This window comes from Dendropsophus ebraccatus, chromosome 3 (genome assembly GCF_027789765.1).
Source record: "Dendropsophus ebraccatus isolate aDenEbr1 chromosome 3, aDenEbr1.pat, whole genome shotgun sequence".
Classification (NCBI taxonomy): domain Eukaryota; kingdom Metazoa; phylum Chordata; class Amphibia; order Anura; family Hylidae; genus Dendropsophus; species Dendropsophus ebraccatus.
In genome coordinates, this window is record NC_091456.1 from 144701838 (window position 1) to 144726201 (window position 24364).

At 40.8% G+C, this 24364-nt stretch overlaps 1 protein-coding gene across 1 annotated transcript in view; it reads left to right on the plus strand.

The window, feature by feature from the left end:
• Positions 1-24364, plus strand: part of XRCC4 (X-ray repair cross complementing 4) — a 189163-nt gene that overhangs the window by 54756 nt on the left and 110043 nt on the right. The window lies entirely within an intron of this gene.

Below are 24364 nucleotides of genomic sequence, written 5' to 3' on the forward strand. Positions count from 1 at the left end.
CAGCCACAGCCCGCACAGCTCTGGGAGTCGGATCGTGACATCACCATGTTATCCAGGAAGTGAAGCCTTGATGCAGTAGTAAGTGCAGGGAAAAAAGCGCTTTATTAGCATTTCCCGTAATAACTGTGTATTGGTTATTTGTATAACTTTTAGGAGGCAATACTTTAATAAAAATTTTCGATTAACTTATCCTTTAACCCCTTAATGACCGGGCCAATTGTCACTTTTGCGTTTTTCGTTTTTTTTCCTCCTCGCCTTCTAAGACCCATTACTCTTTAATTTTTCCACCTACAGGACCATGTGAGGGCTTGTTTTTTTCAAGAGCAGGTGTACTTTGTAATTGCATCTTTCAATCTGCCGTAAAATGAATGAAGGAACCCCAAAATATTATTTATGGTGTGAATTTGGGTCAAAGAATGCGATTTCGCAATTTTTTTTGAGGGTTCCATGTTTACGTAATGCACTCAACAGTAAAACTGCCATTTTTCCTTTATTCTATAGGTCGGTCTGAACACAGCAATATGCATGGTTACTAGGTTTTCTAACGTTTTACTATTTTTATTAGCAGTAAAATCTTTTTTTTGCAAATAGGCATATTTAAAATGGCCGTATTGTGACTCCTATAGCGCATTAATTTTTTCACCTACGGGGTTGTATGGGGCGTCATTTTTTGCGTCATGATCTCTAGTTTTTATAATTTTTTTTTTCTAGATCAAACGTATTGATTGCTTTTTTTTAATTTCTTTATACATAAAATGTCATTTAAAAAAAGCAATCTCTGCGTTTTTTTTACCGCTTTTTGTTCACGCCTTTCACTGTGCGGGAATAGTATTGTTTTATTTTAATAGATCGGACAATTACGCACGCTACGGTATATAATATGTTAATTAACTTTATTACTTTTTATGTGTTTTATGAATAAAATGAGAAGGGGGGTTGATTTACACTTTTATTGGGGAAGGGGCTTTGGGGCACTTTTTAAAACTTTTATTCATTTATTTATTTTCACTTTTATAGTTCCGTTAGGGAACTATCACATTCATACCTTTGATTCCTCACACTGTTTCTCTGGCAAGCTGAATCAGAAGACTGAACAGAGGACTGCACGGAGGTAAGGAGAAGACCTCCGGCAGTCAGGAAATGCAATCTGTATCCCCGCAGACACGCTGCAGGGGACCATATCGCTAAGTGACCGGAGATGCTACGGTCATTTATACTTAAATGCTGCGGTCGCGGCGCGATCGTGGCCTTTAAGGGGTTAATGGGGGACGCCCGCGCGATCGCAGCAGCCCGCCATTGAGGGTGAGGGCCTGGCTGCAAATAGCAGCTGGTTCTCACTCGCTATGGGGCGGACTCAGCTAGTGAGCCCGCTCCATAGCCTGGGACCGCGCCAGGAAATACGTTTACGCCCTTCTGTGTTAAGGCCCAGACAGCGGGGGAGTAAATGTACGCCCTGTGTCGTTAAGGGGCTACAGGGGTTATCCAGCGCTACGAAAACATCGCCAATTTTCCCCTCTCTTGTCTTCAGTTCAGGTGTGGTTTGCAATTAAGTCTCCATTTACTTCAATGGAACAGAGTTTGAAACCCCACCCAATCTGGAGACAAGAGAGGGGGAAAAGTGGCCATGTTTTTGTAGTGCTGGATAACCCCTTTAATTGCAAACCGCACCTAAACTGGAGACAAGAGTCATGTTGTCTCTGAAAGAAAGTGGCCATGTTTTTGTAGCACTGGATAACCCCTTTAATGTCAAGTGAGAATATAATCAGCAGAGATCACACTTCTCATCTCATAGCCATATTGATTCCAGTTTGAAAAAAACACACACAAAACAATATTTTTTCTTTGCAGTGTTTCAAAATAGTTCCATGCATACAAACTGGCATGCAAACGTAAATGCAATATTCCCGCACATGTGCTTAGTTCAGTTCAGATGCAGTCTGAAGTCAGAACAAGTCTTTATCCGGCTCACTCATGAGCTCTCCATGTCGCCAATCCAGTCATATATTGCTGTCAGTCAGTATGATACATTTTTTTCCGTGGACTTTCTTACAATCCAAAAAGTTGTTGGAATCAAATAAAACTTTATACACATAAATGTATTTACGACATATGTAGGTTAGGTCTATTGGGGAGAAGTGTACAATTGAAAGGAGGCTCTAGTGCAATGTTGAGGTGCCTTTAGCCTGGATACAAGATCAGATATGTTGAGCATGGAGACATACAGGTTCTCCATCCTCCACTAGGGGTCACTGACTGTTGTATGTGATGGCTTCCCAGATTGTCATACCATAGCAAAGGCAGGATTGAAGCACCATGGGGCCTTCATACCCAAACCCCACCATTGTTGGATACCAAATAAAATCTGGATATGTTGGTTCAGACAGTAAGTTTTAGTCCATAGCACTGCAGGTTTCTGGTTCACAACATCACTGCAAATGAAAATTGTAGCTGACTGTCAATGGCAGGACGCATAATGGGAGCTATGATAACAAATTTCCATGCTAGTGTCTAGTGGAAACGGTCTGGACAGTAATCTATATTACATGATACTGCCTGTGTCTTATGAGTGGCAGGTATAGCTGTCAAAAGTCTAAAATGTATAAGGGACTGTTAGGGCTGTCCTAAGTGTATTCGCCCTTTATGCTTGTCCTCACATAATCACTGGTCCCAATGCCTCCTAACAACTTGTTAAAATGCATAGATGGCATGGTGTTGGTCAATATTGCCCGCTTGCTTCTCTCAGTCCACCTTGTGTGTCAAAGGGGCTGGGCTAGAAGTCAAATATCATACTAAGAAGTATGCTACCCACTCTAGCCCCTTAGATACTTTTTAAAGGGCAGAAAGGAAAACACTTTACAAAATCTTGGATAACACCAGTTGTCCAATTAGACCACATTTACATCTAATCATTTACATATCTTCCCGAGACATAACTGCTTGCTGTGTTCTATAAACAATTTAGGTGCATTATTTCTATTGCGTGCATTTCATAGTATTTTTTTTTCTGCATGTTCAGTCTTTTTTCCTATAAGTATTAGGTTTCTGTTACTTCTGGACCCACAAACTTCTAAGTAGCATCTTATTGGGTTCCACTTGTTTCTAATTTACAACTTCTTTTTTTTTTTGGCTTTATTTTTACATGGTGTTACCTATTTGATCTGTTTTTTGTTTTTTTTTTTTGGGGGGGGGGGGGGGGGGGGTTCTTTTATGAAATCCAAAATTAAGAAAGTAAATATACAGTTGTTTTTCTGGTTAAGGTTAAACTGTTTACGTCAGTGCTGTGAGGTAGTATAGCTGTGTGTGACAACCTGAGGCAAACCAGGTGAAAGGGAAGTATGACTTAAAATGAAAGAAATCCTACAAAAATGTTTTGATGGTTAAAGGCTCCATTATAAACATACCGTCATAGTTTTTAGTGTATACTGGCTGAAGTCACAAGTAAATCAAAGGAATATTCATCACATCAGACAAATTACTGTAGGCTTTAGGAGCTAGTTTGAACACTGTAGGAACCACAAAGAAATGTTATACCGATACACAAAACTTATATAGTAGTACATTTATAGGAGACATAACCCTAACTTTTTTTTATCCCTAAAGGGGTTATGCAACGTTAGAAAAACATGGCCACTTTCTTCCAGATATAGCACCACTCTTGTCTCCAGTTTGGGTGGGGTTTTTCAATTTAGTTCTATTGAAGTGAATGGAGCTTAAAGGGGTTATCCAGCACTGCAAAAACATGGCCACTTTTCCCCCTCTTTTGTCTCCAGTTCAGGTGTGGTTTGCAATTTAGCTCAATTTACTTCAATGGAACTGAGTTTGAAATCCCACCCAATCTGGAGACAAGGGAGGGGGAAAAATGGCCATGTTTTTGTAGCACTGGACTCTTTTAAGAAAACCACACCTGAACTGGAGACAAGAGTCATGTTGTCTCTGGGAGAAAGTGGCCATGTTTTTGTAATGGTTAACACTTTAACCCCTTAAATACATTGTTTAAGCTTCCTAAAAATAAATCATACACATGTTTTGCTGAACACCTGAAAAAAAAAGGGATTGCAAAACAATAAAATAAATTCCAATACATCACAGGCCCTATTCACATTGCAGTTTGGTAGAAGTATATATATATATATATATATATATATATATATATATATATATATCTATCAGGAAAGGCCCCCTATGTTTACCTATGCCTAAGAAACCTAGGCTCCTTTGTTATGAGAGAAAAAATTATATAGTATAAAAATGATATAGTATAAATTATCTGTCTATCTATATAGTCAAGTACAGTACACTATACAGTACAGTTAAATAGATGGTATAGTGATCTATATCACCCTGATGAATGCTAAAAGGTCACCTATTTGACATTTATCAGGCTAATTGGGCCCTATGGTTACACTTGAGTAAGGCCAATAAAATGCTGTAACCCAATTCATCAGCCCGCAATGATTATAAACACAACAGATAAGTTGCTGCATAGCAGCCACTAGACGGCATGCAGCTTTGCTGAATATTACCTTTGTTTTTTCATATTAATTGGTAATGGCTGTGCAGTTTTGCTGATAGAACTGCAGTAAATCATGTACGCATTAACAATAGTAAAATCCCATTTGAACACAGTTTTAGTGATCCTCATTGATAACGGGCAATATGATAGAAAATTTCCTCTATGTGTTAGGCCACTGATTTCTGACAACATCAAAATGGGTCGATAGTGTGGCCGGATATTAGACAAACTCATATGCTTGACTGGTAGCTAAATGTATAACCAGTAGAAAGACTTAACACACCTACCCTAAAAAAAGTAATATGAAGGCAGGCTAGATTATGATGTAGTCTTTTCTGCTGTCTCGGCCACACAATGACCAATTTGTGAGAACACCATTGAGCAAGCAATATTGTAAATCCTTGACTTGGTTCTAGAATATTCATGAAGATCAGGGAAACACCTGGATAAACTAACTGATAGTTCACCACTGTTCTCACTTTGTCTGCCCCATTGTCTCTGCCTGAAAGGCCAATAGGGGTTTGCAAATGTGTATCGTAATGCTTGAGGCCTCTCCACGTAATTATCACATCAGCCTAGCAAATATCCCATAGATGGCTAACAAGGAGGAGAGGCCTGGAATAGCCATCACTACATCTGTGAATATGCAATTGTTATTAAACTCTCTACGCTCTTTAAATTCTTCCGATATGCTTGAATGCAATGGTGGGTTCTCTGGTTTTTATCCCAAACAAAAAGAATATCAAATCTAACAAGATATGACTAAACAATGTTATACTGTAGTGTATAAATGTTATACTGTAGTTCTGTAATACAAAAATCATCAACTTATCTGTATCTAAGAGCCCTAGAAACCCATCTCAAATTATTAACACTATGTTATTATGTATCTAATCTGTTTTACTTTGTTTATTATTTGAACACTTTTAAGTTTCAAATAGAGTACTTCATGCCCTAAAGTGTAAGGCCTTATTCACACGTTCCGTAATTTACGGATCCGTATTTCCGTATCCGAGTTAGTGCACATTGAAGTCTATTGGGCTATTCACACGATCAGTAGCAGAAATGGATGAAAATCAATCCGTAAAAAAAAAAGGACATGTCCTAGTGCGGACCGGGTGCGGACCCATTTTTTTTTGCGGATCCTCTCATTGAAATCAATTGGTTACGGATTGTTTACGGATTGTAACATGTTGGCATCCGTATTTCCGCAAAAAAATCCGGATGAAGTGCATTGAAAAGCAATGAGTAGTAAAAAAATGGAATTACGGAAATACGGATGGAATACGGATGGAATACAGATGGAATACGGATGTCCAATCCGCAATTTCTCACGGGTTGTTTCAGGACCAGAAAAAAATACTGAACGTGTGCATAAGGCCTAATGGACTTATGGTGGTGCTGGCTTATTATGCAACCATCCAAACTGGGCCTCCTAGCATACAGATGTAGTTTCTAGATTGCATGTCAGGGTACTGTGTTTAATATATTCCTTAGGGGTTACACATATACAGTATTCCGATAACTTTTTTATTTGCTAGGTGGGCTTGAGAGGTAAAGTGTAATGGTTATTGGCTCAGTATATATCTTTCCTCCTACCATGGTGGGCGGTTATTAATGCTGGTTCAGGATTTTAGGATACAAAGCTTAATGTGTTCATTGTTTCAGTGGATAATCATTAAAATATGGAGAAATTGTACTAAATTTGTATTTGTTTCTAATACATATTGTCTTTTCTTACTATGATTCTTAGTTATAATATGTTTAAGATCTGGAAATTGCATTACTATTTACTACTTTATTTTTATATTTTTGGACATCTAAACCGACTTTTGCCTGCTCTATAGCACATAACCTGTTATTCACATGTTCCACATGAAGGTTTATGAAGGACTGGGATACTCTCTAAGAAACTGAAAAAAAAGAGGGAATTATTATTTTATTGATAATTCTGCACAGTGGAGTCCTGTGAAGCCCAATGTTTTATTCCCCAAATAATATATCTATTTTATGTTAAATGTTTTACATATATAATGTATACAAAACATTTTTTATTGCATAGCAGCGCCATTCCTGATTTTTTTTTTTGTCCTACATATTTTTGGCTATTCCACAGTGATTCATAGGATTTACTGCATTAGGGTATGTTCACACTGAGTGAATCAGACGGGATTGCCTCAGTGTGCCGTAGCCTGTCTATAGGAGAGCGCACACTCGTCCACTGCCGCCGCTCTCCGCTCAAAGGAGTGACGTGTCACTTCTTTGAACGGAGAGGGGCGGCAGTGGAAGAAGTGTGTGCTCTCCCATAGAGAAACAGTGTCACACTGAGGCAAACGGGATTCTGTGGTGGAGAGTTCAGCTGCGGAATTCCGCCTGTTTTACTCAAACATACCCTTAGGATCGGAGGCTGCATCTATTCATGATTAATTCTCTCCACATGCTATTCTTGGTGTTATGCGCTGTGCATGTTTCCAATGTTTAGATTTGACACTATTCTCACCACCGTTTACCCTGCACACTAGCACTTTCTCCTTGTTTAAGGTGAGTAGCCTGTAAACATTCTGTACGTCTGTACTATCCTATGGGGAAGATTGGGAAATATGACTTTTGCCTCCAAAAGTGTTCCTCTGTGCGCAACATCACGGGATGATTCTTCTATCCAGGAGCCTGAGAGTTATTATTGGAGAGAAAAAGAAGACAAGGCAAAGACTTTCCTGGCATAGTGTCCTCAGCATACACATGTGATGCTTTTCTTCTCTGCACTCTAAGCAGGCGTTTGTGTATTAACCCATAGCTGCACCAGGACGTTATTGAACGTCCTCGTGCCGCTATGGGAGTTCAGAGGGGGGTCGCGCGGCGACCCCCCTCTGAACTTCCGCGATCCCGGGTGCCGCGTGTAGCCCGGGCTCGCGGCTATTAGCGGGCACGGTCCGATCGCCGTGCCCGCTAATTAAGTACTTAGAAGCAGCTGTCAAAGTTGACAGCTGCTTCTAAATACTTGCTTTTATTCATACCTGGTGGTCTAGTGGGGGGATCGCCCCCCTGCGGCGCGATTGCGGGGGGGCGATCCCTGCATCCATCCCGGGCCGGGGTCTGCTCCGTAATGGCGCTGATCCCGGCTCGGCATTCTATTGCTTTTGGCTGCAGCAGCCAAAAGTAATAGAACACCGATCTCATGGATTCATGCAGTATAACTATACTGCATGGATCTCTATGAGAGATCAGAGTGCATATACTAGAAGTCCCCCAGGGGGGCTTCTAGTATATGTGTAAAGTAAAAGAAAAATGTATTTTTAATAACACAAAACCCCCTCCCCTAATAAAAGTCTGAATCACCCCCCTTTCCCCATTTTATAAATAAAAATAAATAAATTAATTAATAAACAAACATGTTTGCTATCGCCGCGTACGTAATCGTCCAAACTATTAATTAATCACATTCCTGATCTCACACGGTAAACGGCGTCAGCGCAAAAAAATCCCAAAGTGCAAAATTGCGCAATTTCTGTCGCATCAAATCCAGAATAATTGTAATAAAAAGCGATCAAAAAGTCATATATGCGCAATCAAGGTACCGATAGAAAGATCACATCATGGCGCAAAAAATGACACCTCACACAGACCCATAGACCAAAGGATAAAAGCGCTATAAGCCTGGGAATGGAGCCATTTTAAGTGACGTATATTTGTTAACAACGGTTTGAATTTTTTACAGGCCATCAGATACAATATAAGTTATACATGTTACATATCGTTTTAATCGAAACAACTTGAGGAACATGCATAACAAGTCAGTTTTACCCCAGGGTGAATGGCGTAAAAACACATTTCCCCCAAATAAAAGAAATGCGTTTTTTTTTTCAATTTCACCACACTTTGAATTTTTTTCTGGTTTCCCGGCACATTTTAGGCAAAAATTACATCTGCCATAGCAAAGTACAATTAGTTGCGCAAAAAATAAGGGCTCACTTGGGTCTCTAGGTGGAAAAATGCAGGCGCTATGGCCTTATATACACGAGGAGGGAAAAACGAAAACGCAAAAATGAAAACTGGCTGTGTCCCCTAAGGGTTAAAGCAGCAGTAACCTCTAACTATATCATTATATAAAATAGAAAATCCCAATAATACCATCACTTCTAATCTCAACCATGCCATTTGTTCTTTATAAGTAATGCTAAGTTACATGTAATTTCACACCAAACCACTGTGGTAATGAGACAACCTGCCTGCATCCCCAGCTTACAGGCTGCCAGTACATAGCTCTTTGCTTCTTGGCTGCAAATATTGCCTTACTTTTTGCCAGAAAATACTATAAGCTAGTAGGGCTTCTGTATTTCCATGACATTCGAACACTCATCTATTGTGGTTCAATACCACACCTATGGACGTCATGGCTACTCTTGCACAATTTCCCCCGAGATAATGGTTGCTCAGCATAAAACACACACACACACACACACACACACAAAGAGCTTTTGTTGAATGTGTAAGGAACTAAGAAATCTTAATGTTTTGCAGGCAAAAATCTGTGGGAATAAGCATTCCTCTGTGTAACTAGCGGCATTTCAGCAGCCTTCAAAGGCTTATTGAGTGTAACCCAGAAGCCATTTTTGTAAAGTCATTATATAATTGTTGATGGCCAGTATTAGGGATGGTCCGAACCTGCTTCAGATTCCTGCTGTCTGCCCGCTCCGTGCAGCGGGTGGATACAGCGGGAGGGCCGCCTGGAAAACTGGGATACAGCCTATAGCTATATCCCAGTTTTTGAGGTGGTCCTCCCACTGTATCCACCTTCTCCACAGAGTGGGCAGACAGCGGGAATCATTTCCGAGGGTTCGGGTTCGTACGAACCCGAACCGAAGCAGGTTCGGACCATCTCTAGTCAGTATCATCTCAGCTGTATGTATTGTTTGTAGAGAGATGTCATCACATTTTCACTTCTTACTATATAAGAATATACTGAATTGTGTAGGTTTAAGTTATGGCATAATTGCCGCATTCTATATTTGTTAATATATCATTATTATTGTTGTTGTTATTATTATTTTTTATGCGAAACTTCACCTTCACTTTTTATTCAAGGGAAAATACGCAATGGCTTAAAGATAGTAATATATATATATTTTTTTTTAAATCATGCAGAATAAAAACTTTTTGACCCAATTGTAACAGGGTCTTTACCAAGCAATATGGGTCAAAACATTACTGTACTAAGCATTTTTGAAAAGCCAGATGCATTGTGTATTCTCCCTGAGGGTCTGATCACCTTGTAGCTGCCAATCGTCTAAGGACTGTTGGTAAAACTGTTGGTAAAACTGTTGGTAAAACTATTGCTAGTCAGCTGCACATCTTCCCTTATAATCAGTAATGTGCAACCAACTGTGTTAAAATTGGACCAGCCAAATGATCTAGCTCTGCGAAAGAACACCAATCTTGAAGATCAGTGCTCTCTTGCTGCAGGCCATCAGCTCATCTAAAAAGGGTCCTTAGGGACAACTCTATGGATGTCCTCAAGTGACCCAGACAGGGCCCTGACTTGAACTTGAAAATTGCTGTCCTCCGACGGTCCCCATCCAACCTGACAGAAAAGAATCGCCAAACCCAGATGTGTAAACCTTGTGGCATCACACCCTTGAAGATTGGAGGTTGGATTCCCTGCCAATGGTGCTTCAGCTACAGTAAGTACTGGGTAAAGAGCTGAATACTAATATCAATGCAATCTTTTAGTTTCTACTTTTCATTAAATTAACAATGATGTCTAACAATCTGATTTCATTTTGTCGTTATGTGGTATTCACCACAGAATGATAGGGAAACTTTTTTTATTTTTAATTTTGGCTCAATCCCGCAACTAAACACACTTAAAAAAAGTGAAAGGGTCTAAAAATGTAATACATAGTCTATTACTGCAAAACTGGCAATTATATGTGTATTCATTTCTTTGTATTTTAGTCACAAGACTTTGGCTTAGGCCATCTAGAAGATGCTTGTAAAACATAAATACAATAGGCAGTATGTATACTGCTCCCAATCCAGAGATTGAGCTTATAGAGATTTTCCAGCCTTTACAAATTGCATATCAATGGTTTACCTGCAGTAAGATGGGTCACCTACTAATGTGCAGCGTGTAGCTGCAATGCCTCAGTGAGCCGCTCTTGTTGTCAGCATTGATTGTAAGCTGCCTGCATGTTCTTTGCAGAAATACCCTACAAATTCCAGTTAATGGGGCCTATACAATGAGTGTTGTGTCAGCTCATTTTTAACCCTTCTAATGCCTTTATTTATAGTCTTTTTTTATGGTATTGTTGCTGTAAGATGCTTCAGCAGGTACCTTTTACTGCAGCTCAGAACTGATCTAGACTTTACAAGGACCTTTGCTTTTTACAGGGTGCAAGACACAAGGAAATTCAAATGCAGTATAAGTAGCAGATGGCCCTATTGGAAGCTCACTGTTTTTTTATACTGCACATAAAACCACATGGTTTATGTGGAGACATTATCTAAAACTGCGTTATATAGGGTGACCGTGATGCATGTCATAAGGTGACGGAGAAAGCGAATACAGCTTTCAATGTACACAAGGGATCAAATCCTCATAGTTCTTTCTTTGGGGGATTTTGAATAACTGAGTTAATTTTCTTTTGGTTAATTAAATTTATTAGTTTCATTTACAGTGTCGCTGTGAAGCTCTGCATTTCTAAGGTTTGACTATAGAGCAAAAGCCTGATCTCCAAGTAGACTAGTACTAGATTTCTCTCCCGTAGATTGGTACTAGATTTTTCTCCTGACTCATTACAACTTTGATATAGCGTAGTGATTGATTGAGACTAGTTAGCTCTATAAATCACCAGACATCATTTATTATCCTCTTACAATATAGTTTTACAATTTGTCAGATCGTCTCCAAAGGGATTAGATGAGCTCTTCTAGCTGAAAGCTTACTTTTTTTTTTTATTAATTAACATACATATTTAACAGGTTGCTCTGGAAATACAGATGGTGGTTCACTAGAATACCTTTTAGAGAACATAAAACCTGTAGCACAAGTGACAGATTTGTCTGCATTTAGATATATGATGACAGACCTAGTGGATTTATAAGGTGTCTACTGCATCACATTCACGTCTCTGATGTATTATGCAGGATTTCTTCTTAAAGAAGCCAGGAAGCCATCAGTCAGCCAAAGGGTGGGCTCCCTGGAATCTGCCAATAGATGGATTAGATTTTACCATTGCTAGTAAAGCAACATGGAAAATGGATTTGTTTTATTCCAAGAGAAAACACTTTACGTCAGAGTAAGATTTCTTGGTGTTGGGAAATGACCTACCTACGAAAGTAATAATGGAAGTATGCAAGTGACAGTCTTATTCCTAGTCTTGTATGACATGTTTTACTAGTCTTCTAAAATATATATTTTTAGATAATAAAGAGTTCTTATATTTAATTTTCTGTTTTGAGTAGATTAGCTAGTTTTGTTTCTAAGCAGTTCCATCACAGACTTACCATCATTAACCTGTTGCTGACACAAGATTAGTGTACACGTCCTGGTGACATTAACAGTGTATAGATATGGCCCAGTGAGATTGCAGGGAGCTGATCTATTGTCACGACAGCCTGAGGCTTTCTAACGGCCTCTGCAAATATTGCAATCTCCATTGTGGCCGCTAGGCTTAAAACCAAAGTAAGGCTTCCTGTTTTGTCTGTAAAGCCTATAGCTCGTTCTCCCTGACCTTTTGTAATGACCTTTGCACAGGTCACAGGGATTATAGAGCATGCTTACAATTGTGTCTCCATGCCTGCCCATGAGGCTTGTCCTAAAGCATATTACAAAATTCTGTTAAAAACAGCTTGGGTAAGACAGGATAATCTCTTGGCCTAAGTAGGCAGGAGTTTACAATGATTCATTTTGGGCAACAATACCTCAAACAGTTAATGTGGAGACTAAATAATTTCTAATACTTCGATCTAATAAAATCTATATTACTTTGTACTATAACTTTATTTGAATAAATATATAGTTTTCAATTACATATATAGTTCTGTTGATTGGCAGCAATAAGAGGCGACACAGCCCCCTCTGTTGCCACCAACAATTGTGGTGGAAGCTGCAGGGCTATCCGAGCCTTCTAATCCCCTACTCTGTTCCAGCGCTGCTGCACAGCGCTATGCAGAGCTGGGCCCTGTTCCCCCTGTGTACTATATATTCTTATATACAGTACACAGGGGGAGGCTGCCCAATACATTCGCTTAGTCTGGCAGCCTCTGCATAGCGATCTGTGATTACTATTATTGCTCGCTTTGCTTATAGCACAATACACAGAGGTAAAGGAATCCTGCTGTGTAAAGCATTGTGTGGCAGAACTAGAACACAAAGCAGGGGATCGGGAACTGCAGAACATAGATAGCCCTGCAAGTCACAACAGTGGTGGCAGCAGAGGGGGTCGTGTCGCACTTAATGGCACTAGAAGTATAAATGTCAATAAAAATCATTTTTTTTTTAAATAAAGCTATATTACAAAGTAATATACCTGAATTAAACCAATTTATTAGCAAAGAAAAAAAAAGATTCGTCTGGCTTTTTAAAAACTTTTGGAGCAAGGATCAATTTTGCTTAAAATACTCACATTATCTATTTTGTATACTGTTTTATTAGTAGGTGATTAGTCTCAGCTCCTCACCTCCTACCTTTCTGTTCTGTGATCTCTTCACAAACATTCTCCTACAGAAGTGAATATGTCTTCTCCAGACATCAGTTACCTATAGTCTATGTGGCAGCTTTAAGGGATATCTCTGAAATGCTGTTAAAGTAACTCTGTACCCACAATCTGACCCCCCTTAACCACTTGTACCTTCAGATAGCTGCTTTTAATCCAAGATCTGTCCCGGGGTCCATTCAGCAGGGGATGCAGGTATTGTCCTAAAAAACAACTTTTAAACTTGCAGCCCTGTGTCAAATTGGCTTGGCCTAGAGTGACTATGCATTAGGCTGGCACAACCTCTCTGTCCCTCCTCTCCGCCCTCTTCATCATTAGGAATGCTCCAGGCAGATTTTCTTCTATTCATTACCTGTGTGAACACGGCACATGGGCTGGATCGTTAAGGCACCTGTGCAATGTTCAGAAAAGGGAGGAATAGAAAAAAAAAACAGCAAGGGCCATTCCTAATAGTAAAGAGGGCGAGAAGGAGGGACCGAGAGGTGGTGCAAGGTTAGGGCATGGGTACTCTAGGCCACACCAATTTGACACAAGACTGCAAGTTTAAAAGTTGTTTTTTTAGGACAATAACTGTATCACCTGCCAAACAGACCCAGGACAGATTTTGGATTAAAAGCAGCTATCGGAAGGTACAAGCAGTTTTTTTTTTTTGGGGGGGGGGGGGCAGATTGTGGGTACAAAGTCACTTTAACAGACATCATGTCCACCCCCATAATAATGTACAGAAAATAAAATGAGAAGAAAAGAATATGTTTCAGTATATGGTTTGAGTTAATAAAGAATGAGTGATACGCTCCTTGTAACAGGAAGCAGCGGGAAGAGCAACACATTATTAGCATTAACATAGAATGTGTAAGTGGGTAGGTTGTGCTTTTTCCATCTTATACAGTGGAACCTTGGTTAAAGAGTAACTTGGATTGATAGCATTTTGCAAGAAGAGATCACAGTTTTTCAAAATTGTAACTTGGATTAAGAGTATTGCTTTGGTTTAAGAGCTTCCTGTACTGGGTGGGAGGGGCTGGCCTGCATAGCATGGTCTACAGCACTGTACTCTGACCTAGGATGTCTTCCTCACCTTCCAAATCATAGCAGATCCACTTCAGGCTGGGGCTTGTATCAGGGGACAGGACTGTGAAGGTAATCTCCTCATAGCTGTAACCTTTCTCTCCCGGTCAGAGAGTGCTGATAAACTGTGCCCACATCTGCCCTGTTAATTCCTTCATCACCCGGGAGTCTCTGTCAGCCCTTGTGTTTCCAATCCTCTCCATTGCTGCTATAATGTGCCTGCACTTACTATGCACACTGCTGCTATAATGTGCCTGCACTTACACTCAGCCATTCACACTGCTGTATAGAGAAGTTTCTGTCACTGTTCTCGTGCACAGCTCTGTGATTCTCACTTCCTGGTTGGCCCATGCTGAACACACCCCCTTACACATGGCTGTCATATGACCACACAGACCTCTGACAGCAGTCCTGCTTCTCTATTCTAGCCTGTTGTACTACGCTACTGCATTATGGGGATCTGCAGTTCCATCCTTTATCTACAAACTGCTGCAGTTTCTTCAGGTTTATGCACTTACTATACATTATACTCCACATGCTGATTGTTATACTTTACAGTAACTTATAATATCACATATTCAGCTTTTTCTAAATGTTTGTTTCATCTGTTCTACACGTTATTCAAAATTTTTTTAAAAAATCATTATTTTGGGGGTGTGGAACCAATTTTCTGCATTTCAATTATTTCTTATGGGAAAATTTGCTTTGGTTTAAGAGTCATTTCGATTACAAGCATGGCCCCGGAACGAATTATGCTCATAATCCAAGGCACCACAGTATTCTGTAATACCCTTCCATGTTAGTATTCTGCCTTATGCACCTGTTACCCCAAGCTGTGGGTTCAAAGGCTGCTTAAATGTGTCATGAGACCCTCCCCATACACATGAGTTGGCCTGTCCTGCTAACATTGCTAACAAGAATAAACGGTTGTGTTCTACTTTCCGTCTTCTCTATCTTGTGTGTTTGCATGTTGATTTTGGTATACAGTGGATGAATTCAGTTATTGCCTCTAAATTAGTTTTCAATTTAATTTACAATGGTTTTCTCTCTAATAAAGACATCTAGAAGAATTAAATGGTTCACATCACAGAACTCTAGCGATGTCCATTTTACAGTCATTTCCCTTTCCAAGAATTCTGCCCCCAACATGTTTTCTTGGAAAGCTTTATACGTGCTTCTCCCAGAGGGTTCATGATTTCTGCTTCTTTAATATAGTATGCTGCTCTATTTTCTTAATGTTCTAAACAGTTCTGCCTGGACTTCGCTTATGTAGAAATATTTCCATTTATAAACTGATCCAGTATGATGTTAGAAGATTCTCCGTAATGTGCCCCATTAAGAATGGCAGAATGATTATCATTGTGTTTATAATATTACTGTGTTGCTAAGTTGTCTAAACATCTAAAGGGGCTGACTAATTTCAAATATCATCTTAGGGCATTGCAAGTTAATATAAGGAGACCCCTGGTTTATTATCCACAGCTTCAACTGTTATCGGCATACTGAGTCAGTCATTCCAGGGGATCATGTGATGCATGAATAGTGGGAATGCCAGAGAGGACCAAACACATGACCTCCATAATTTAACGTCCACATGCCCTGATAAGAGTCATAGACAAGGGTTGCACACATGGGACAACCCATTATTTAATTTTTTTTTTTTTTTTAAATCCATACTTCTAAATTCAAAAAAGGATTGTCACCTACACTTCTCACATTACATTACATACAAACGCTGGGGAACGAAACATCAGGCCAGTTTTTGCACCGTAACATTTCTTCCCCCAGAAGCCTCAGAACATTTTCTGTGCTTGTTTTATTTGTTTGCGCAAAACAGCTCAAGAGGAAGCTGAGAGAAGACAACATTACTGCACTGCTCTATTGTTCCATGGTGCTTCTGCCGCTTACATGAAATCTGCACAAATGACAATACAATCTATTTACAAGCAGCCCGTTGCTGACAAGTAGATGGGCATTTAATTCTAATCTTCATATAAATTAAAAGCATGATATCTCGGCCCTGGAGGGGTTCAGTTATAACAAAGGTTTACAGGGGTTCAAGGTATACAGTCATGGCCTTTGGACTTTGACACAGGGTGATTATCTAGAAGTGAAATGGTCTGGCAGCATCCATTGGAAGTGCAAATCTTCAGAGTTTTATTCCGGATGCCTTCACACATACAGACTCACAGCAGAAATCTCCCTTACGAGGTAAGGTCCTAGCAGGCCCCTGTGACTACATACTCCCAACGGTCTGAAAGACCGCTGCAAGTATGTAATTCAGCTGCCCCTTAACCCCTTTATCGGCTCCCGCGCTGTCTGTATACATTACCTGTCTCATTCCTGCACAGGGTCCCGGCTTCCTGCTCTCCTGCCCAGCCAATCAGTGGCTGCAGCTGGGCAACACACAGGAGCCTGTGTAGTCACAGGGTCCTGCCAGGACCTTACCTCGTAGCAGATCTTGCTGCAAAACTTGCAGCGAGATTTCCGCTTTGAGTTGGTATGTGTGAAGGACCCCTTACAATGTCAAGCATAGCAGTACAACATTTCAAACCACCTGGGTCTTAACCAAACACGGGGATTGGAGGTCTTTTACCGTGCATCCACAAGGTGCGGAGAAGTTCCAGCGGATTCCACTGCTAGCACCCGCTCACGGCGGCTGCATATCCGCCCGTGCCATATCAATTCTTTTAGAGGACGGCGAAATTCGCCTGCCCATAGAATTGAGACTATGAGACGGGCGGAGATGCGTGCCGCCGCGAGCGGGTACGAGCAATGAAATCCGCTGGAACTTATCCTTGCAGATTCCGTAGTGTGAACCCACCCACATTTTACAAAAGGCATAACTGGCTATACTCTTTTGTGCTGCTGGACTCCTAGACTGTAATAGGGCCAATTGCCTGTTAGGTAGACATCGTCCTATGTAATAGGATCAGCCAGCGAACAAGTACAGAGTATCCAATTAGATGTAATTGGTTGCCCAATCTGGCAATGTGTCTGATGGCAACTGATCACAGATGATCTTGAGAAAAAACAGCTGAGCTGTGACTGGTTGCAATCTGACCCATTATCTTATCAGTAAATCTGGGCCAATATATATTCAGGTTGTACCTCCAGCAATTCAGCTCATTTTCTTTTTGAGATAAAGTTGTTTTGTTCTGCACTAGATGTTCTCATCTTCTCAGAACAGAATAAGTGTCTATGTACCACTTCAGACAGATACTTACTAACATGTTCTTCTGCTTTCCCTTTATGTACCTTCCAACCTGCCTTACAAATGAAGCATGATTGTTTTTAAATGTCAGAATGTGTGTGGGACAGAAAGTAAAGACACTGATACACTGTTGAGCAACTTGTTTTGAGAAATGTATATTTTCATTATTCAAAGCTTCCCATGTACATACAGCCCCTTTCATAAAAGAACTTTGGGTCTGACTGCCAAGCTTGTCCCATTTGAAGCTGCTTTCACCATGTCAGATACATGACGCTATCTAGAGAGTGCTCACAGATCACAAAGTGCAGGGACACACATTATCACAAGGAGAATAGTAACAACAATTCTTCAATTTAGACATTTTCAAGTGAGAGAGGGATGATTCAATGTAAAGTTCAAACAATTGATAATTCAGCCATGACAGAGGAGCTGACTAGTTCTATATAAAGGAATTGTGTTACCTATGGTAGATTTTGTTTTAGAACCAGATACTGAAGCATGTTCTTTTTTATAATCTATTCCTATTCTGTCATTGGAATTTCTGGATTTCATTTTTAGTACATTACTATTGGGCTGCCATCTTGCCTGAGCTGTTTTGAGCAGCATTTAGTGATATTCTTTACAGATATGCTTTACCCATGGACATAGGTACAATAAATATCTCCACACTTTATTCTTTGCATTGGTCAGGTTTGTAACCTGTGCAAAGGTCATTTTACATGTGGAGGGAGGCTAAGCTGCAAATGTATTATCTATATTCCATTGCCACCTTTGACACTGTACAGATCACTTTCCAGCAGTCCACAAGATCCACACTACATTTCTAGGGCAGGCTGTAACAATAGAACTGTTTCAGAAGCTGAAGAGCCTTGGTGTAGGCCATTTGCTGCCATTGTTCTTGTCAGGGGGGAGCTGATCCATCAGAATATACCACCCATGATGCACATTTACTGTGCCAAATACTGCTGTCAGTTTTCTGTTCTGTGTGGGTTATTAGTGGTCGTTCTCTGCTACAGAGTGCAGAAAAGAGCTGCTCCCTGAGCCCATTCCATACACCCCTAAGGGCCCATTACAAACTGGTACACTATGGCCCTATTCCACGGGCCAACATAGAGGAGCAAACAAGCGCTGTCATCGCTCGTTTGCTCCTCATTCCCCGCTCGCTGCCACCGCTATTACACGCGGTGGCGAGCCGGTGAGTGCGGGAGGTGCCGCGGGGGCTGCCTGGGTGATTGCTAGATCGTCCAGGTGGCCCATTGAGGATGGTGGCGGCCTGCTGCCGCCGCTCCTATTCCACTGAGCTACGTCAGCAGATCGCTGCTATCACAGCCGTTTGTTTTTCAACATGTTTAAAAGACAAACGACTCCAACAATCAGCCATCATGAACGATGTCGGCTGATGGTTACCTTCTATTCCACGGGACAATTATCGGCCGATAATCGTTCCGTGGACTAGGGCTTTAAGGAGTCAGGCGGTAAACAATGGGAAAATATTCTTACAAAATAACCATGTGAGATAAGAAGCTTATATTGTACAGTTGCTGTTTTTATTAACTATAACAACACACAGCTAAAATGATAACACAGGATCAATATACATGTGCAGAGAACCAATGTTCCCATATGATATTACTTTGTGCGATGTGCTCATCTATACAGCAAATAGAAAATGATTTCTACTAACTTCAAAATGTCTCCTATTCATTTCTTTCATGTGACAACAACATCGGTGACACCAGCACATAACACACTGAGGCGGACCGTGGAATCTGACCTGCTAATGGGATTGGTGAAGATGCCATGTCTATGTTCTGCCAGCTTGCATACCCCCAATGATATGTCACCATTAGTCCATGTAATCAACAGAGAACACTTCATTTCCCGCACTTATACACAAATCACACATGTCTCAGGTTATTAGACATTTAATCCTTCACTTAATTTATGAGATTAGGAACAACCAGTTATCTGTCTTCTTGCGGTTACACAGCTAATTTGTCTTACTCTGATGTGCAGCTTGAATTTTTTTTTATCCGTCTTAAATGAGTGTGCCATGCAAGTGTTGAAAAAGACTTGCCCCAACACAAAGGGTCATCTCTGTTAAAGCCATTAGATTAGATTTAAGGCTGTGGATTGTCACTCCAGTGATCGGCACTGAAGCTGACAGCACAATTTTAGCATGACACAAAGATGGCTGATAGGATTTTTTTTTTTAATGAAAAAATTTACTGGAATGTCTTGTCACATGTTAATGTAACATCATATCACTTATACTTGTGGATTTATTCCTTGTCTTGTTTGGAACCAATTATTTAGATGAATGGGCATTATAGATGGTGCCCTGCATGAGTCTCCACTCTATAAGCCAGAATGGTGCTCTGTTGCTTCCACTGTGGCAGGTTTGTCACCACTATTTTTATTTTCTTTATTCTTTCAAGCTACCCTTAAAGGTATTCAAGTATCAGAAAATTGTATTACATTTAAATAGTATTGGCTTCAATGTGGTTTGCGTGTTTTCCCACAAATAGGAAATGGAAAATCGAAGAACTACAAAATGTGTATTCTGTCCATCTCCCTGACTCCTCCCTCTCTCTGGAGACAACACATCACCCTCTTATGTCACAGGAGGGCTGGATTTTGTCTCTCAGTTCTAGTGCTACATCGCCATCTCTGTATGATATACACAGATACATATATTTCCTTACATTAGGGAGAGTAAGGTGTGCTTACATTATGCTGCCTTGTGCTGAACATTGTTGAGCCAGAAGAGCAGACAGGGAATAGAAGCAGCAGGTGTTGCAACTTTACTGATAGTTTATAGTCTGTACTTAAATTAGATGGTCTGCAACAGTTTGGGGCAGGGAACTGTCAGGAGTACAGTGGGAAGGCTGTCATTCTGGTAGTGCTAAACGATTTCTTAACCAGGAAGTACAACTACAAAATACAGAACTAAGATTCCCAAAACAAATGGATCTTTGGTGATTTCAGAATTGGGCAGACAGGTAAATGATGCTATAGGTTTCTTAATTTTTAACTGATGTTGGAGTACCCCTTTAATATGGCTTGATCAGCTGATTGTTAAGGATTATAAAAGAAATCACTGTAAGGGTGCCTTCACACCTACCGGATGCACAGTGGATCTCACTTCTGCGGATTCGAAGCGAGAACCGCTGCGGATCCGGTATCAATTCACCCCTATGATAGCACATATTCGCAGCGGGATTGACATCCCGCTGTGAATATGTGCTTTAGTTCCCTGGTGCCCGCAGCCCCGCCAGCGCATCCCCCCCATCCCAGCCACATGCCCCCATCAGCCCACCCCCAGCCCGCCGCCCGCATCCCGCCACCGAGAGCATACCGTACCTGCTCGGCAGCGCGCCGCCGAGCAGGTAATGTATGTTTGCGGCAGGGGGCCGGAGATGGGCTGATGGGTGAATGTGGCCGGGGTGGGGGGATGTGCCGCCGCCGGGGATGGGGGATGCGACGGCGGGGCTGCGGGCACCAGGGAGTTAAAACACATATTCACAGCGGGATGTCAATCCCGCTGCGAATATGTGCTATCATAGGGGTGAATTGATACCGGATCCGCATTGGTTCTCGCTTCGAATCCACAGAAGTGAGATCCGCTGTGGATCCGGTAGGTGTTAAGGCACCCTAAACCATTTTTCAAGTATCAGTAAGAGAAAGCAAAGCCTCTCAATGTAATACTGACAGAAACGTCCCTCTTTGTACCTTATTAGAAGAACAGGTCATAACTTGGGTATCGCCAAGTATGTGAAGAAATGCATTAGTGGAGGAGATATTTCCCTGCACACATTTAACTTCCTGAGGTCTAATTCACTGAAGCAAAATTCTGAAGCTTTACCATGCCGTATGTCATGTTATATAGATTAATCAGAACATTTCACCCTTGCCTCACGATTCCCTTGGTGGAGTGGTCCCCAACATCTCATGTGCACCATGATTTAGACACACACTGATAGTATTTCAATAATGAGAGCAGGCAATATTATACTTTGATAGTTCTCTATATTTCATGGTAGTTTTCATTATTGTTACATTGACATTACCTTGGCATTTCATCCCAGAGATTTTCATCATGTAAAATCCAGCCAGACCTTGTCCTTGATGTTTAATTGCTGCAAAGTAAGGTTATCCGATGCCCCTCCGTAATGGATTTTTTCAATCAAATAGTTGAAGTATTGAGAACATTTAGAAAGAATTGTAGATTATGTTTTAAGTATCAATATATATAAGATACAACAGGGAAGTTTAAAGCATTACTGTTATTCAAGTAACTTTTGACATGGCCTCAGACATGTCAAAAGTTACTGATCACCCCAGGTCTTACTCCTGAGATTGCACCGCCGTGATCCTGAGATGCAGCCGGGGGAATACATGGCAATATGCTCCACATACGGCTGGGAGGGAGAATCCACTGGTTTGCTTCATAGACTCTAATAGAATAAACAGCCTTGGAGAGAGGTGTGCTGTCACTTGGTCCCCTTGGCTGTATCTCAGGATCCCAATGGACATTTACAAAATTACCTGAAATAAAAGTAACACATTTAATATAAGCGTTTGTCTTTGTGGGAGTGTTATGATTATCTAGCCCTATGGAAAATTTGGTATTTATCACAATTATATATACAGTATTTTCCTGCGTATAAGACTACTTTTTAACCCAGGAAAATTTTCTCAAAAGTCAGGGTTCGACTTATATGCTGAGTGTCGTCTTATAGGGCAGGTGTTAAAAACTTTGGAAGGGACTGGAGAATCTGTGGTCCCTGCATTCCCGCCGTATGCAGCGTCCATATAAAGGGAAGAGCAAGATGCAGGCGTCCAGGGTATGGGAAATAGAGTGGCGCTGTGTCCAGTAAAACACACCTCTTTCACCTGTCCAGCCCGCCATTGTCTCCTACTGGTATTACTGTATCTCCTCTGCCTCTCAGATCTTACTGTTGTCTAATGTTTTTATTAATTTGGTTTGTGTTTGAAAATGGGTAGTCTTATACCGCAAGTATATCCCAAACAAACTATTTTAACTGGAACAGTTGGGGATCATCTTATACTCCTAGTCGTCTTATACGCTGGAAAATATGGGTGTGTATATAATGTACAATTTTTAGGGTATAAATCTCTACATTCAGTGGCCATAGATATGTGTTTTGGTGTGTTTTTTGTATATTTTTTTTCTTCACTGCTTCATTCCACTATCCAGCTAAATATACAGAAATGGAAAAGTCCAAACAATGCAGAAACTTCTTCTACAACAACCTTGTTACAAAACCTCAGCAAATAACTGTATATTTTCAGTTTTCTATCGCAATGCTATCTATGTACATGGGACAAAAGAATAAATGGTACAAATAATAAAGTACTTAAACAGGTCTAAAAAAGCTATTGCTATTAGACCTAAAATTGTCATGGTCATTAGTGAATAAAAGCTGAACAAAAATAAAATGAGTGCTGGCAATGTACAATGCTTAATGGAAATAATTACTTATTACAGCACTTCTGTTCATACCTGTTTCTTATAGGGCTTACAATCTCAATTTAACTCATCCATAGATTTTTTAATTGTGGTAGGAAACCTATGTAAACACAGGGAGGATATAAATAACTTAACCCCTTAACGACATCGGGCGTAAATTTACGCCCTGATGCCGGTAAGGGAGTTCAGAGCGGGGCCGCGCGGCGGCCCCGCTCTGAACCGCGCCGGTCCCGGGTGCCGCGTGTAGCCCGGGACCGTAGGTATTAGCGGGCACGGTCCGATCGCCGTGCCCGCTAATACAGTAATCGGATGCAGCTGTCAAACATGACAGCTGCATCCGATTACCGGACGCAGCGTCATCCCTGGTGTCTAGTGGGGAGATCGCTCCTCCGGGATGTTATCCCGGAGGAGCGATCTCCGTAAATGAAGCCGGCCGGGGACCGCTCCAAGATGGCGCCGTCCCCGGCTCGGCACTCGTTTACTTCCGGCTGCAGCAGCCGGAAGTAAACGAGTGCCTATCTCATGGATCTCTGCAGCATATCTATGCTGCAGAGATCTCTATGAGAGATCAGATCACTTATACTAGAAGTCCCCCAGGGGGGCTTCTAGTATAAGTGTAAAAGTTTAAAAAAAAATTTCATTATTAGTAAAAAGCCCCCTCCCCTAATAAAAGTCTGAATCACCCCCCTTTTCCCAGGTTATAAATAAAAGTAAACAAATAAATAAATAAACATGTTTGCTATCGCCGTGTGCGTAATCGCCCGAACTATTAATTAATCACATTCCTGATCTCGCACGGTAAATGGCGTCAGCGCAAAAAAATCCCAAAGTGCAAAATTGCGCATTTTTGGTCGCATCAAATCCAGAAAAATTGTAATAAAAAGCGATCAAAAAGTCGTATATGCGCAATCAAGGTACCGATAGAAAGAACATGTCATGGCGCAAAAAATGACACCTGACACAGCCCCATAGACCAAAGGATAAAAGTGCTATAAGCCTGGGAATGGAGCGATTTTAAGTGACGTATATTTGTTGACAATGGTTTAAATTTTTTACAGGCCATCAGATACAATATAAGTTATACATGTTACATATCGTTTTAATCGTAACGACTTGAGGAACATATATAACAAGTCAGTTTTACCCCAGGGCGAATGGCGTAAAAACACATTTCCCCCAAATAAACAAAATGCGGGTTTTTTTTCAATTTCACCACACTTTGAATTTTTTTCTGGTTTCGCAGTGTACTTTATGCAAAAATTCAGCCTGTCATTGCAAAGTACAATTAGTGACGCAGAAAATAAGGGCTCATGTGGGTCTCTAGGTGGAAAAATGCAAGTGCTATGGCCTTTTATGCACAAGGA